Below are 16983 nucleotides of genomic sequence, written 5' to 3'. Positions count from 1 at the left end.
GATTATTAATGAACGAGAGTAGCAACCCAGACCACGTGAATGGCATTTTGATTTGGTGTGGGCATACCGGCTAGCCCCACACTCACTCAGGCACTCACATCTTGAGCTCTTTCTCCTGGCTTAGCACCATAATTTACAGCTGAAAATTCCACTACCCGGGGAACCATCTGCTGAGAGAACATTGAATCCTCTGAGAGTGTTATTACCCTTATTTCACGGTTGAGGCAACAGACTGGCCCAAAGTCATACAACCAGTAAATCATTGACTGTCTAACTTCACTGCCTAAATTATACAGCTTGAGAGTTGATTAGTCCCACAACTCTCAAGGTAACATTCAAACTCCCCGGCTTTGACACAAAGTTCTGTGTGACCTGGTGCCTCACCTCCCACCCTCTGGTCATAGAACTGTTGCTCTGCTCACTCTAAGGGAGGCCTGGTTCCTTACACAGGTCCTGTTGGTGCCTGATACCTTACCTTCATAAAGACCCTCTGTCCAGAACCTCCTGGTCCCTTCCTCATTTCACTAACCCTTCCTCACAGCTCAGCTCATGCCTCTTCTTCTAGAAAACATTCTGCAAACCCCCAAACAGAATTGGTCCTTCCCTTCTCTGAGCTCCCACAGGCCTGGCTACCGAACATGTCTTATCCTATTGCATGGACCCCACTGGTCCTAAAGTCACCGGAGGGAAAGCACTGAGCCTTAATGGTCCTTGTGTCCCCGGTGCCTGTCAGCAGGGATCAGCACATAGTAGATGCTCAAAAAGAATTTGGTGGATATGAGAGAAGGAAAGGGATGACTTTACTGAGGAAGGCGCTGAGGCTCAGGTATGAGATGGGACTTGCCCAAGTTCAGTGGCAGAGCTCAGACCAGAACCCACATTGCCTGACATCCCATCAGGCCCATTTTAAACAGAGCTGGTTTCATGCTTTCCCAGAATGTGACAGTTGGGTCCACAGGGGCTTCCCAGTACCCCTGGGTATGAGTTAGAGAGAACCCATGGGATGCATGATGCCTTAATTAAAGACAGTTTTGCTTCCTCTCTTAACTGGCTCAAGCGATGGCTCATTAGCCCTGGCAGGTTTTATGGCTGCGGCAGGCCTGGGAGCAGTGCCTTCCCACCTTCGCTGGACAGAATACACTGTTAGTGATAATGTTGGTGGAAGGACCAGTTGATTGATGTTAACGTTTATGTTTAATTACAAGAGCGGCCGTGGTCAGAGAGAGGTCAGGACTGTTCACTACACACACTTATTTATGTCATCATCTGCTGTCCCGGGATGACCAGTTGGAAAGAGGTCTGTGACCTTGGCCAAAATGCCTCCCCTCCCTGGGCTTCAGATGGCCAGGGGGCTGGTGCTGGGAAGCTGGCTGCTTCCTACATGCCCTCAAGCTGTCCAAATTTTGTGATTTGGGGATTTCAGGATAAAAGAGCTCCACTCCTCAGAAACGGTTCTGTACCGAAGTTTAAAAGCCCCGCGTTCTCCTAGTGAGAATGTGTGATTCTCGTTATGAGAGTTGAAGAAAATCTCTAACCACAGGCATTAGTCCTGTTGCTAAAATAGCTGAGTAGCAACAAAGAGCCTAGCATGAGCATTCACCATTCAAGTCTGGGAGAATGTAAAAAATAGTGATCAAGACTCCAGATGGATAACTTCAAGGTGCCTTAGAGGTCCTGTAGGCCAGCCCCAGCACGGTGTCCCGTGGTTTGGCTGGGACTTGTCCAGGCATCATGGGGGAAGAAAGATTTGGAGTTCAAGTGAATTTGGGAAACACAGAGTTAAGCAAAATTAAACAAGTTCTTTCACAATAAGACTTTTCAACAGGAATCCCAAGAGGGGAATATAGTGTCCAGTGTTGCCCAAAGGAACCCTTTTCCTAAAGAGCTCGCTACCCCTCCAGCCCATCACCCGCTCCACCACTACCCTGTCCCCAGAGGCTCAGGGTTTCTGAAACCCAATCTGGGAAAGGCCACTACGAGAATTCCGCTTGCCACCCAGCACCGTGTGTCAGGCGTTCACACACTTATTTGATCCTCATAGCAACTCTATGGAGGAGGGTCTCTGAAGCTTTCTCTGCTCGCAGATAATAAAAACCTAGTCCGATTAGCATGAGTACAGGAGGAAAAGCCAGAGGGAGTCGGGGGGAGGAGCGAAGGACAGAAGGCGGCCAGTGGGAAGGAAGGATGCTTGTCAGAACCTCCGGGCAGCACACAGAACCCCACTCACAGACCGCCTCGCAGCACTGGGGTCAGCCCCACCTCCATCACGTGCTCCCTGACCTTCACTCTCTACACCTCCCCTCAGGACGTGCAGTCTCTCAAGCCTCAGTGACGTTGAATAAATAACCTGCCTTAAGTCGTGTGGCCTGTGAGGAGTGGGCAGGGGTGCAGGCGTGCCCCAGCCGAGCTGTGCTCCTGGGCTGTCCTATACCAGCTGCTGGCATCACACACGCCAGACCCAGTGGAGAGCCGCAGACAGGCCTGTCCTGCAGGCGCCTCTTCTCCCCCGACCCCGCTTCCTCTTCCTCCTTCTGCTTCCTCCACATTAAGGAACCATATAATCTAGTCTAGGAAGGAGAGTAAGACTTCCCAGATTTGATCACGCAAAGCTTTTATTTAATAATACAAGTACCGGACTTCCTTGGCGGTGCAGTGGTTGAGAGTCCGCCTGCCGATGCAGGGGACGCGGGTTCGTGCCCCGGTCCAGGAGGATCCCACATGCCGCGGAGTGACTGGGCCCGTGAGCCATGGCCGCTGAGCCTGCGCGTCCGGAGCCTGTGCTCCGCAACGGGAGAGGCCACAGCAGGGAGAGGCCCGCGTACAGCAAAAAAAAAAAAAAAAATAATAATAATACAAGTACCTATTCCATGGTATTTATAGTAGAATAGACAAGGTGCACTCTAGCAGTTAATGGCCGATGATGGCAGCTGTCCCATGAGAGAGAATGCATTTTACGTAAGAGAGCAGCAGTGTTTACTTACGACACTACTGTACGTGCTCCCAGACTCCGGCTTATGGGAGGAGTAGAGAGGGCCAAAGTTACAGCAACCACAGTGCACTCTCCAGGTGCCCTCTAGGACAGTTAGATGGTGTAACGGTAGAAACAATGATACTACGGCATCTAATAAAAACACAGAACGACTATACCCTCGTCTCACGTACTACACTCCAGCAACACTGGCCATTTTTTTCAGTTCAGGCCTGAGGTTTAATGCCACTCACAGAAAGGCCTGCCTAGATTCTCCAAAATAAATTCGGTCTCCCATTACACTCTTTCAGAGCACTCTGTACCGTCCTTTCAGAGCCCTGGCCCCAATTCGTAATCACGTGACTACCTATTTAATGACTGTCTCCACCTCTAGAGGATAAACTCCGTGAAGTCAGGACTTCATCCCCAAAGCCTGGCGTGGTGCCCAGCATAGAACTGGCCTTTGATATATATTATCTGAATGAATACATACACACCACAGCAGTGTTTCGCAACTGTGCCATGGCACGGAGCTCCAGTCCCCAGGCAAAGTAGTCATCGCCACACGCCGTCAGCTCCCAACCCTTTAATTTCAGCAACACGGCCTCCTAACCCCAGTTGTTTTGATTTTATGCTGTTTTGATATAAATACTATGATGAGCTGCTGTAGTGATTTAGAGAACTCTGGGTTCAGAGGCACACTTCGTTATTGTATATTACATCCAAAAACCACCTTTCATCATTACCGTGACTCTCTGAGAAAGTCAGTTTTTATTGTACCCATTTGAGCAAAAGGGAAACCAAGTCTGTAGAGGTGAAGAGCCCGTTCAAGGTCCTATGGTGTGTCTAGGACTCTCCACACTCCCAGACACTGCCTGTGCCTTACAAGCTGGAGGTGGAAGCAGAGAACTAGCAGTCTAACTTTCCCCGCTCTCCTGAGTCTTCTAGTCTTGGGGCAAGACACTTCTCTCCCCTGGCCTCAGTGTCCCCCTGCCCTGTTGGAAGAGGAAAATGAAGTGAAAGGCACGCTTCGTCATTTAGTAGAAGTACTAGGGAGAGGCTCTGTCAAGAATGGTACAGCGGGGCTTCCCTGGTGGCGCAGTGGTTGAGAGTCCACCTGCCGATGCAGGGGATATGGGATCGTGCCCCGGTCTGGGAGGATCCCACATGCCGCGGAGCTGCTGGGCCCGTGAGCCATGGCTGCTGAGCCTGCACGTCCGGAGCCTGTGCTCCACACGGGAGAGGCCACAGCAGTGAGAGGCCCGCGTACCACAAAAAAAATAATAATAAAAAAAAAGAATGGTACAGCTATAGCATGGATGAACCTTGGGGACATTATGCTAAGTGTAATAAGCCAGACACAAAAAGACAGATTTTTTATGATTCCACTAATATGAAGTACTTAGAGTAGTCAAAATCATAGAGACAGAAAGTAGAATGGTGATTTCCAGGGGCTGGGTTGAGGAGCGGGGAAGAGAGTTACTGTTCAATGGGTATAGAGTTTCGGTTTTACAAGATGGAAAGAGTTTTGGAGATGGTTGCACAACATTATGAATACTTAATACCACTGAATTGTACACTTAAAAATGATGAAAATGGTAAATTTTATGTTATGTGTATTTTATCACAATAAAAAAATAATGGTATGACTTATCAATGCAATTTGAGCATCTTTGGAGAGTTCTAGGGGTATCTCAGGGCTAGGAGCTTTAAGGGATGAACGCTGTAACTTCAGGTGTCAGAGAGCCGAGAGCTACAAGGCAGTGGTTGGAAGGTCTTTGGGGTCGGGGGTGATGGGCCGAGTCAGGCTATGGCGGCTGGCGATTCTCACTGTGCTGCAGTAGGTGTGGCTGGTCCCACACAGTGCGATTCTTGCTCTCTCTCTCTCTGCCACGTTCTCCTCCCCATCACTTCCTTTACAGAGAAGACAACCTCCATCCCCACCTGTACCCCGCTGCACCTGTGTGATGTGCGAGGTGACTTGCATTTGGAAAACAGACTCTTCATCTCCATATGACAATATGAAACTCTGCATCGGGTTTGCATTTCTTAATTAGGTGCTTGTCATTGTGTATTCCATAGAGCCACGTATAAGTAAATAGTCATAGACCTTTGAATAAATTTATTGGTTTTATTTATGTTTTGGGGCATAAAAATCTATAATTACCAGGTACAGCCTCCCTATAACCGGCATTTAATGACAATTACATTTTGTTACCATAGAAATGAGTCCAAAGTAGTTACCCATAATTTCTCATTTCCCAAACCTCACACACGCTGAATTGCAATATTACCATAGTAATTGCCTATCAGTCATTGTAAAATACGCAGTTACCCAAAGGATAGCAGGATGCTGTGGAATTTCTCATTGTGGGGAAGCCTCAGTGCTTCTTGGGAGTGTGGAGGTAGGGGAGAGGAGTAGACCTCCATGGGTGGTGTAGAAATGATTCAGCTTTATCGCATGACACTGCAGACCCTGTGGAGGAAACGGATGCTGCTACGACCTGCAGACTCGCAACGCATCATGCCTCTCCACCCTGGTGAGCCTCACGTAGCAAAGAATGCTCCAGCGCAGTAAATCCAGTTTAACTAAGGTTTGTCGGGGGCCTGCTGAGTGTCGGTCCCTGTGCTACGCCTTAGGGAAGCAGATGGAAATCAGAGGCGGTCCTTGGCAATAAGAAGCCCAGTGTTTGTACTAGAGGCGTGAGTGTGAGGCTGTGGAGGCCGAGGCATAATCAGAGCTAATGTCTAAGTGCCTACTAACCGCACATTATACGTATCATCTCCTCTGACCCTCACAACAGCCCTGAGGTGGAGGTAGTATTATGGCCCCTTTTTAATTAGAAAAGCAAATTGAGGCCCAGAAACACCAAGGAACTTGCCCCACGTCCCCCAGCAGGAAGGTTACGAATCCAGGCAGGCCAGCCCTGGCCTGCTACAGATTCATCCCCCTGCTACACTGTATCCTGAAAGCAGGGAGTGCTTCCTTCTGCCTGGGGGTGACGAGGGCGGGTTTTTGAAGGGCGGATGGTATATAGGAGTTCACCAGACATAAAAGGAGATAAGGAGAGATTTGCACAGCAAACATCATTAAGTATGGCAGAGGGTGAAACATCAGAGGAAGTATTTCCAACACGCACACATACATGCACACACACAGACACACACACAGATACACACAGATATACACACCACACGAGACACATACACACACTCACCCACAGACATTGGAACTGACCAACCTTGCCCACCTCAACATCCCAACGGGGAAACATTTTTAACTGTCCAAAATAGAATAGAACATAAAATTAGCTGTGTAAAATACATGTCAATATCCTATTTGTTCTTTGACAGCATAAAACTGCATTTTTCATCAGCTAGAAATGGAAACAGAGATCCACTGCAAGTTGCCTCACCAGGCGATATCTGCCAGCCCCTTCTCACTGTGCCTCCTTCCCCACCCAGGCCTCGTGTCCCCCCTTGCTGCCTCTCCATAGCCTCATCAGCCTTGGAGTGGGATGGGAGCTCAAAGACCTTTGTCCAGTGCCCTGCCCAGGGCAGGGAAACCTTAAGAAGTGCTGCACTGCTGACAGCTCTGACTGTTAGGGGGTGTTTATGTCCAGGCTAAACCTGATAGCCCATCACCTCTGCTTTCTACCCCTGAAAGATTAGTCAGGTCCAGTCCATCTTTTACATAGTAACCCTTCAGCTGTTTGAGGATTGTGTGTCCCCACTCCTCACTCACTCTACCCCTGCCACCACCTGTTCTCCAGCCTGAACATCCCCAAAGCCTTACAAATTTTCATATGTAATCTGAAATCCATTCCTCTCCCCGTCCCTACAGCTGTGCTCTGAACATACTCTGGATGTTTGTCGTGGTCTGTATTTGCGGCATGGGGTCCAGGATGGGACAGTTATAATGATGAGAATGATGACGGTGATGATGGTGGTGATGACATTGATGATGACGATGACAGTGGTGCTGATGTTTTTGATGATGATGATAGTGGTGGTGGTGATGATGATGACTAGTTAACATCTATTGAACGTCCTGGGCCTGACCCTATTCTGGGTGTTTTGCATGGATTGTTTAATTCTCAGAACAACTCTCATTATTCTCATTTTACAGATGAGGAGACTGTGAGGAGACTGAGGTAGATTAGGTAACTCCCTTAAGTTCATAGAGGTAGCTAGTGGCATAGGAGAAGGAAGGGACCACCACAGCCTAATTCTGGGGATGTATTTCTCCTGGCACAGCCTACATGCCCATCGCTATCTGACACTGAGCTCTCATCAACCTAAATCTTTCCACTTGCATTCCTGCTAAGTCACAACCCTCACCCCCCCACCCCACCTCCTCTGAGAACCTTACAAGGAGGCATGGACTGGGCAGAAATCACGCTGCCTTTTTGAACAAAGAGGAAACCAGGCCACAGAGAGGCTAAGTAACTTGCTCAAGGTCACACAGGGAGTGAGCCACATAGTTATTTAAGATGAAACGCAAGTGACGCAGGGGCCAGACAAAGCCTTACCTCCCAGAGACTCTCTCCCGCTTTATGTAACCTGCGTGATGTTTCTACAGAGGCTGAAAGGACACTGGGGCAGGCAGCGTAATCAGGTGTCTAACCCACGAGTGCACACGGCTAAAACCAATTATTCAAATGAGCTTCCCAGCCAGGTTCCTCAGAAAAGGCCAGATGGCTAGATGTCTACGGAGGCAGTTCCCCATCTCTGTCCCCGCAAGCAGCTGAATAGCCTTTCAAAGTTAGAGTTGATAGTGAGTTGATTTTAATAACTGATTCTACAGTGAAGACAGGCCTCTGAGGAGACAGTAAGCCAGAATTAGTGGCTGGGGAGTCCGGAGGAGCAAAACAATATGATAGAATCAAGAACTTTATTGTTCCCGGTCTTAGTTCCTAAACCGCTGCTGGAATAGGGTCAGTTCTCTATGTGCAGTCCTTCCGGGGCTCCCCATTGACCATCAGAAGCAGCCTATCCTCTTTAGCCTGGTCTTCAAGGCGGACACAGCATCCAGGAAGCTCCTCCTCCTTCATCTCCCACTGTCCGCCTTGCCCTGTGCACAAACGCTCACTCGGCACACACTTCGTCCTGAGAATCCCCAGGGATCTGAGGTGGGCTTGGCCACGTGCTTGCCCTCAAGGAGGAGGCGCTGGTGAGATGACTCCTGAGAGGAGAGTGGAAGTTAGTTGGGTGAAGAGATGAGCAACACATTCTCTACCAAAGGAATAATAATGTTAAATAACAACAGTGATGATAACAATGCAAACATTAATGGAATTATACAAGCTGTCGGACCCTACTCTAATAGTTGTTTTTTTTGTTGTTTTGGTTTTTTACATCTTTATTGGAGTATAATTGCTTTACAATGGTGTGTTAGTTTCTGCTTTATAACAAAGTGAATCAGTTATACATATACATATATCCCCATATCTCCTCCCTCTTGCGTCTCCCTCACTCCCACCCTCCCTATCCCACCCCTCTAGGTGGTCACAAAGCACCGAGCTGATCTCCCTGTGCTATGCGGCTGCTTCCCACTAGCTATCTACCTTACGTTTGGTAGTGTATATATGTCCATGCCACTCTCTCACTTTGTCACAGCTTACCCTTCCCCCTCCCCATAGCCTCAAGTCCATTCTCTAGTAGGTCTGTGTCTTTATTCCCGTCTTACCCCTAGGTTCTTCATGACATTTTTTTTTTTCTTAGATTCCGTATATATGTGTTAGCATACGGTATTTGTCTTTCTCTTTCTGACTTACTTCACTCTGTGTGACAGACTCTAGGTCCATCCACCTCATTACAAATAAATCAATTTTGTTTCTTTTTATGGCTGAGTAATATTCCATTGTATATATGTGCCACATCTTCTTTATCCATTCATCCGATGATGGACACTTAGGTTGTTTCCATCTCCTGGCTATTGTAAATAGAGCTGCAATGAACATTTTGGTACATGACTCTTTTTGAATTATGGTTTTCACAGGGTATATGCCCAGTAGTGGGTCATATGGTAGTTCTATTTGTAGTTTTTTTTTTTTTTTTTTTTTTTTAAAAACATCTTTATTAGAGTATAATTGCCTTTTTGTGTGTGTGTGTGTGTGTGGTACGCGGGCCTCTCACTCCTGTGGCCTCTCCCGTTGCGGAGCACAGGCTCCGGACGCGCAGGCTCAGCGGCCATGGCTCACGGGCCCAGCCGCTCCGCGGCATGTGGGATCCTCCCGGACCGGGGCACGAACCCGCGTCCCCTGCATCGGCAGGTGGACTCTCAACCACTGCGCCACCAGGGAAGCCCTATTTGTAGTTTTTTAAGGAACCTCCATACTGTTCTCCATAGTGGCTGTACCAATTCACATTCCCACCAGCAGTGCAAGAGGGTTCCCTTTTCTCCACACCCTCTCCAGCATTTATTGCCTCTAGATTTTTTGATGATGGCCGTTCTGACCGGTGTGAGATGATATCTCATTGTAGTCTAATAGTTGTTAATATATTATTCCCACTGGACATGTAGGGGTCATAACTCATCATGCTCTTTCTCCCACTCTCAGCCTACTTCCACCAATGTAGGAGGAGATACAGGGGTCAGAAAGATAGAGGTCAGAATATTAGCTTTATTATTGAAAAAAGCAGAATTTGCAAGGCATGGCTTATATCTGTGACCAAAATTGACCTCCTTATACGTCACCCCAAAATTCAACTTCCCCACCAGCCACAAGCTGAGTGGGAAGGAAGCTGCCTCCCAGAAGGCACACCAAGTGGAGGAGAGGAGGACAGAACGGACCCTCCCTGCAGGGTCACAGATCCAAACAAGCTGTGCCAGGAGGGCCAGGCCCAACAGTCTCTGCTCCTTGTATCAGGTTGACCCATCAGATAAGTTCCATCCCCTCCCTTGGGAAGAGGATGCGAGGGGATGGAGATGAAGAGCCATTCTCCTGATTCCTGGGGACTAAAAGTCCCCATTGGGATTGAAAGCAAAGGGGGGTTTCTCCCAACAACCCCATGAAACTATGAAGTAGGTTCTAATATTATCCTCAGTTTACAGACAAGGAAATTGAAGCACATAGAGCAGTGAACTCACTTGCCCAAGGTCCCATGTGAGGGAGATCCAGGAGTCAAAACCAGAGAGCTGACTCGAAGCCCAAGTGCTCAGCCTCTGAGCCCTGCTGCCTGAACCCCGAGTGAACAGGAGCCCTGAGCCCACTACGGTGGTCTGGCGTGGCTAGTGCACATGGTCAGGACTGCAGCCTATGGTGTAGGTTCACACACTGCACAAAGGCTAAGAGAGCAGATGGAGGTGAAGAGCCTTGCCACTTGGAGGTGTTGCACCAGCCCGCAGAAGGGTGTGCCTTTTTGTAACTAGCTCATAGGACATACAATGTGCAAGCCTTGCATGGTGTACAGGTTGGGGGACATGATGCAAGAAGCTTAAGGAATAGTTGGGACTAGTTTGTGGAGGGCCCTGAGTGTCATACCAAGATGAAACCATAAGACCAGCTAACACGTGTATAGCGCTTATGTCAAGCAAGACGGTGTCCCCAGCATTTACACGGCTGATCTCATTTCATCCCTTTAACAACTCTCTGAGGTAGGCAGAATCCACATTTTGCAGATCAGGGCTGAGGCACAGAGAGGTTAAGCCACCAGCTAATCCACGGGCCCTCCAGGGTCTTACCCAGGCAGTGTGGCTCTGGAGTCCACACTCACAACCTACGCCGCTTCTCAGGCTCCGACCAGGTGGGCAAGGGTCTCGCCAGCGCCCAGATCTGTGAAGACCTAAAGGACTTGTCTTTCCCTTATGCTTCCTCTGCCTCTTTTCATTAAAGGAATGGAAATAGCCTTCCTAGCCCCAAGGGCCAGTACTGTACACTCCTTTAGAAAACGTGCCCCCTTGGGCCTTTAAAATGGTTCTTTTTACTCTTTGTAAGTGTTCTTACAGAGAAAAAAATAATCCAGTAGCTCTGGAATGGACTTTCAACTCTATCCTTACATAGCTGTGTGACCTTGGCCTCACTTTCCCCATCTTTGAAATGGGGAGATTGGGTTTTATGGAATCTTGGGTCCTTCCATTTGGTGACTGGCTCTCAAAATCGCTTTAAGCCTCAGGGTGGAAATCCCCCCAAGCCCGGGTGTTTGTTGCTGACCAGCAGGAGCCGGAATGGAGGGGGCTGAATCCCGGAGCACACAATCTCCACGGGAAGGGAGAGGGCGCTCCAATGACGGTTCTCCTTGTCCACCAGGAATAAGCTCCAGGAGAAAGGGCCCCAGGGAGTCTAGTGGTAGAGATGACCCCTTCCCCAGGTGTGGTCTCATCACCCCCTTCCCCAATCCTACCACCTTGCCAGAAGGACCACCACGACAGGGTCAAGACCACCACTACAGGGTCAAGACCATGCTGATCCTTGGAGGTCGGAACCCTGAGTGCTCATCCTGGCTCTGCTATGAACCTTGGGCACGTCCAGGGCCTCCTCCCATGGACATGCAATTTGTGCACTGCACAAAGGCTCCTGGTCAGGGGGTCAAGGTGGGCTGCGACTCTGCTCCAGACCCCACGTCTGGCCAGAACAAGTGACATCATTTTGTACTTCACCCACCCAGAAGGGGCACCTGTTTCTAAATTGTCAGCCTGGCGCAGGGCGGCGGTGGGGGAGGGGGGCACCTTTTGTCAATTTGCATAAAGGTACCTTTTGTGCTAGGTCCTATTTGAGAGCCAGTTTCCCCATTTAAAAATTAAGGGTGTTGGGACTTCCCTGGTGGTGCAGTGGTTAAGAATCTGCCTGCCAATGCAGGGGACACGGGTTCGAGCCCTGGCCCTGGAAGATCCCACATGCCGCGGAGCAACTAAGCCCATGCGCCACAACTACTGAGCCTGTTTTCTAGAGCCTGAGAGCCACAACTACTGAAGCCCACCTGCCTAAAGCCCGTGTTCCGCAACAGGAGAAGCCACCGCAATGAGAAGCCCACACACCACAACGAAGAGTAGCCCCCGCTGCCAGAACTAGAAAAAGCCCGCACGCAACAACAAAGACCCAACGTAGCCAAAAATAAATAAATTTATTAAAAAAAAAAATTAAGGGTGTGGCATCCACCCCTCACCTCACATGAGTCCCTCTATCAGGCCCTGAGCTGACTCCCAGGGCTGCTAAGAGAGAATAGAGTGATGGTTAAGAGCATCGGCTTTAGAGCTGGGCACGCCAGGTTCAAGTCCTGCCTCTGTCCCTGGTCCTTGCTGAGCTAGGGGCAAATTACTTAACCTTTCTGTTTATTTCCATTTCTTCAGTTAACTGCGAGTTGGCTGTGTACCTGACACTGGGCTAACACTGAAGACTGGATGGCAAATGAAATTGATTTAGTCTCTGCCCTCCCAGTGCTTTTAGGTCTTTGAGCAAAACATGAATTTGTCCAAGGTCATAAAACTACGCAGTGGTCGATCTGGGACTCAAACCCAAATCCTTCTGAATTGGAACCTATGTAATTATTCATCCTCCTTCTCTGCCTCCACAGCCTGGGTCATATCCTTGCTGCGATCATCTAAGAAGGAATGTGAGGGAAATGCTTTAAATATCTCGGTGGTGGTGATGGGGAGGTGATTGTTATAATTATCCCTTGTGTGTGTGTTTGAGACAAAGGACACTGCCCGCTCCCCTCTGTCTCCACCACAGCAGAGCCCAGCCCACCTGCTAAGCATTTTGCAGGAGCTGTTGATGACAGCTTGTCTGGCATCCTGACACCGGCCAATCAATAGAGCTGAAAGGTGCCTCAGGCCAAGGGCAATTGAATCCCAACCTCTTAGTGGCATTAAATAAAGCAATATTTATTTTGCTTTTGGTGCAAATATACTTAATCCAATGCAGCTCATTGATAATGCTGAAAAACTGCTGCGTTTGAGGGACGATTGCATGTGTGCCCCATACATCTCCACTTGTCAACGCCACCCTTCCAGGAGCACACAGCCCTGCCGTGCTCAGGACAAGACTGACCTGGAGGCAGCAAACTGCCTTTTTCTCTACCCTTTAGAGGATATGAACAGGAAATCACAAGGAGGGGAGTTAAAATCATTGCTCTCATTCCAGTTGCCATTATTGCAACGGGAATGAGGCACAATGCCCTTCACAAGATGGAGCTATTTATTTGCCATTTAAATAATGTTCTCTGGAACCATGTATCCCTGCCATTGGGCAGTAGAGAAGGAGAGAAATACTGGAAGAGCAGACAGAGGAGTAGCCTAGCAACTGGATCACATAGCCTCCTTGATGGCTGGGGGGACCCCAAAGGGTCACTGGGTTCAGTAAGACCTGGGTTTGAATCCCAGCTCTATATTCTAGTAGCTGTCAAGTGACCTTCTCAAAGTCATATCTCTCTTGGATTTTATTTGCTCATTTATAAAATGGGGATAAATTCTACCTACCTCACTTGGCTATTGTGAGAGTGTCTAGCATGTAACAAGTGCTTAAATACTTTTCAAAATATGTCTTCAAGTAATTATCTAAACCTTGTTTACAAACCTTCAGGGTATTTGTTCATGCACTTGTGCATCTATTCAATAATCTATTTATGCAATAGATATATTGAACCTTCTCAGCACCTCAGTCTATAGTAGGGAAGTTGGAGTGGAGGTAGGCAAGATGACACAGACATATTCCCTGGCCTCATTGGGCTCACCGTTTGGAAGAAGAAAGAAAAGATACTCAAGAGTATCTCCAACTCAAGAGGAAGAAGTTATATATAAACTTGACTTTCATAAATTTGGATTTTCTAGAATGGTCCTAATGTCAAATATTCAAGATTCTTGGTACCATAGATAGCCCCACTCATGTCAGAACATGGGTCCTGATTTTGAGCTCATGCAGAAATTTTACCTTGAAAATAAATAGCAGAATAGTGGAGGACCAAGGAGACACAGGCCCAGAGCAGAGACCCCAGATTTCATACTAAGGGACCCTAAAGTGGCAACCATAGGGGTGAGAGCCGGGCATCTGGAGGTCATCTTGTCCATTCCCCTGTCTTTAGGCAGCTGAAACCACTGAAGAGTAAGAACCTGCACCAGCAGTGCCTTCCCAGTGCCTATAGCCCAGGGAAGGACACAGCACAAAACACAAGCATAACACTGTTAGAAATACATAGAATTTCCAAGCTCTCTACTTCCCTCACTTCGCACATACCATGAACTCTGCCTGGCATGCTCTCTCATGTCTTGACTTTGGCAAACTCCCATCTTCTCTTCAAAGCTCTGAGCAATGTGAGAGCTCCTAGAGGCAAGGACTGGGTCTGATGCAAATCTCAAATGTTGGAAAATGCATGTAATTAATGTTAAGATATTGGTAACGCTTAACTATTTGGCATTTCTTTTAAAAACTGTATCAATCGTTTTTCTAGAATATTTTGTTCTCCTTGTATTTCAACTTCACTTTATTCAAAACGTATGCTTCCTCCAAGTCCCTAACATTGGAGGTAAAGTCCAATTATTGATGCTTTTGAATCACTTAATGAGAGAGCTGGAAGAGTCCTCCATGAATGAAGTATAACACCCTCGTTTTACAGAGAAGAGCATGGAACCCAGGGGAGGGAGGTGACTTTCCCAAGATGATATAGATATTAGAGGTGAGGCCTGTCCCCCAGCCCCTAGCCAGGGCTCCTGCAACTTTACTAAGACGTTTTCTTCAATAAATAGCACTCTTTCTACTGATAGACCGGTTGCCAATAGAAGCAGTCTTTAAAAATCATCTCAGAAAAACCCAGCACAGGTACTACTGATTTCAGAGTTCCGCAAATGCTTTAGCTTCTGAAGAGCTCCAGGATTCTTGGGGATTGAGCTGTCTTTGAATCACCAGCCATACTCTGCTTTCATCTGTAGGCTGGATCAAGGAGTGGATCTTTCAGGATCTCTCACCAATAACACTTTTCCTTCAGTTTCAAATCTCACTTTTTTGAATCAGAGAGGCTTCCTGGAAGCAGTATGGCCAGGTGTGAAGACCATGGAGCCCAGGGCCAGGACACCTGGATTCCAGTCTGGACCCTGTGGAGTACAGGTTAGGCGACCTTGGAGGAATGGCTTACCTTACCCTCTCTGGCCCTCAATGCTCCCACTTGAAAAACGCAATCCACCTGTGTGGCTGGATGGTTGTGAGAACCGTATCATATGAGATAGGAAAATGCTTGGGAAAGAATGAAATGTTCATTCAACAACTAAGTCTTTAACGTCTACTGTAGTCCAGGCTCTTTGTCAGGCACAGGAGTACAAACACAAATAAGACATCATCCTTGCACTTGAGGAATTCATGGTCCAGTGGGGAAGACAGACTCAATAATTACTCTATCTTGTGCTGTAGCCACTCCGATGTGGGAGCAGTGGATGCCGGGAGCAGAGGAAAAGCACCCATCCCACATTTGCAGAGAGGAAGTCAGCAAGCCTTCCTGGAGTAGAAGATATTTAGGTTTAGACAATTTCAACAATACCACAGTCACCACCACTGCCACTGCCATCACTGGCTACCATTTATTCAATATTCATTCTGTCTGAGGATTCTGCTGGGCCATTTACAGACACTAGTTCACGTATGCAATCCAGAAGGTCGAGGATGTTATCCTCATTTTACATATGATAAAACGGAAGCCCAGAGGGGTTTTAAAAAAAGAAATTTTAAAAAGGTCACATAGCTGGTAAGGAGTACAGCCAAAACTTAAGCCTAACTGACTCCCAAAGCTTCTGGCCTTCCCAACGTAGCCTCATTGCTCTGTGTGACTCCGTGGGGAAAGACTGAGACTGATGGGTGAAGTCACCAGAAGACAAATTTCAGCTAAAGAGAAGGAAGACTTTCTTAACAGAGCTGTCCAAGAATTGGATAAGCTGCCTGGGGAGGTGGTGAGTACCAGGTCCTGGAGGTGTCATGGAACAGCCTGGTGACTCGGCCAAGACTTTGTTGAGGACATTCTTGTTTGGAAGAGGGAGAGGTAGGTAAGCTAACCATCTCAAAGGATACAGTTTATGATTAAGTCCTGTCATCAACGACAATGTTCCCTTCCAAATTTTTAGATGCTCAGTGCCGGCTGGAAGAGCTCTCTGGGAACAGGACCCAGACCAATGGTTTTGTCTCCTTGGTAACCAGCCATCGGGAAGTGGGCAATATAGGGGCCTGCTGGAATTTTCTATAAATTAGCCCACAGAGCCATATGGTTAGGGATGCTCTCAGCTAAAGAAACAGGAACTGACTCCGCCACTTAAGCAAAAATGGAATTTATAGGAAGGGGCTTACAGAACGAAGCAGAAGCTGGAAGACCAGACTTGGAAAACAACTAATTAACAGAGTAGCTCTGGAGGGCAGAAAAATTGGCTGTTGGCAGGAATAATCTATCTCTCTTCCACGGTAGCACTGCTGTATGACCCAGCTCCCAGCGTGGCATCACCTAGTCCAAATTTAAGTGCTGGACAGAAGTAGCTGTTGCCTGAGTCTCGGTTTCCTGCCGCTGCCCTGGATGCCAAGTCATTGGGCCCATCTCTCTTCTGGGGTAAGAGAAAAGGCACCGTCACCGTGTCATCATCTTTTAATGATGGAGGAGCGAACTCTCCCTAATGCTGCCCCATCTAATCACAGAGTTAGATGCTAGGAATTCCCCAAAGAAAATGGGCAAATGCCTACTACATTAAGAGGGAACAGAGCATGGATGTGAACTCAGATCTGCCTGATTTCCAGACTGGGGAGAAAGCCAGGAGGTCATCCCTGACCACTGCTGTCTGCTGCCCACTCCAGCCCCTGATGGACCACAGACCGATTAGTCTGTGCCACTTATATAGCATGTAGCACAAAACAATGATAAAGTACAAGGAAACAACAACATAACATTTTTGATCTGCTATTATGTGCCAGAACCTGTGCTAACTTAAGCTTGTCCTCACTTAATCCTCATAACATGGTCCTGGATTATAAATGTACGTAAGCCTGTGAGCAGATCTTCTTTCTCCTGTTAGACTATGTTTCTTGTGAGCACGGAATATCAGACTGCTT

General features: G+C 47.9%; 1 protein-coding gene across 2 annotated transcripts in view; it reads left to right on the top strand.

Moving 5' to 3' along the window:
- The window catches only part of AGBL4 (AGBL carboxypeptidase 4), a 1401741-nt gene that overhangs the window by 1262741 nt on the left and 122017 nt on the right, over positions 1-16983 (top strand). The window lies entirely within an intron of this gene.

The sequence above is a fragment of the Pseudorca crassidens genome, chromosome 2 (assembly GCF_039906515.1).
Source record: "Pseudorca crassidens isolate mPseCra1 chromosome 2, mPseCra1.hap1, whole genome shotgun sequence".
Lineage (NCBI taxonomy): Eukaryota > Metazoa > Chordata > Mammalia > Artiodactyla > Delphinidae > Pseudorca > Pseudorca crassidens.
This window is presented reverse-complemented; position numbering and strand designations above follow the sequence as displayed.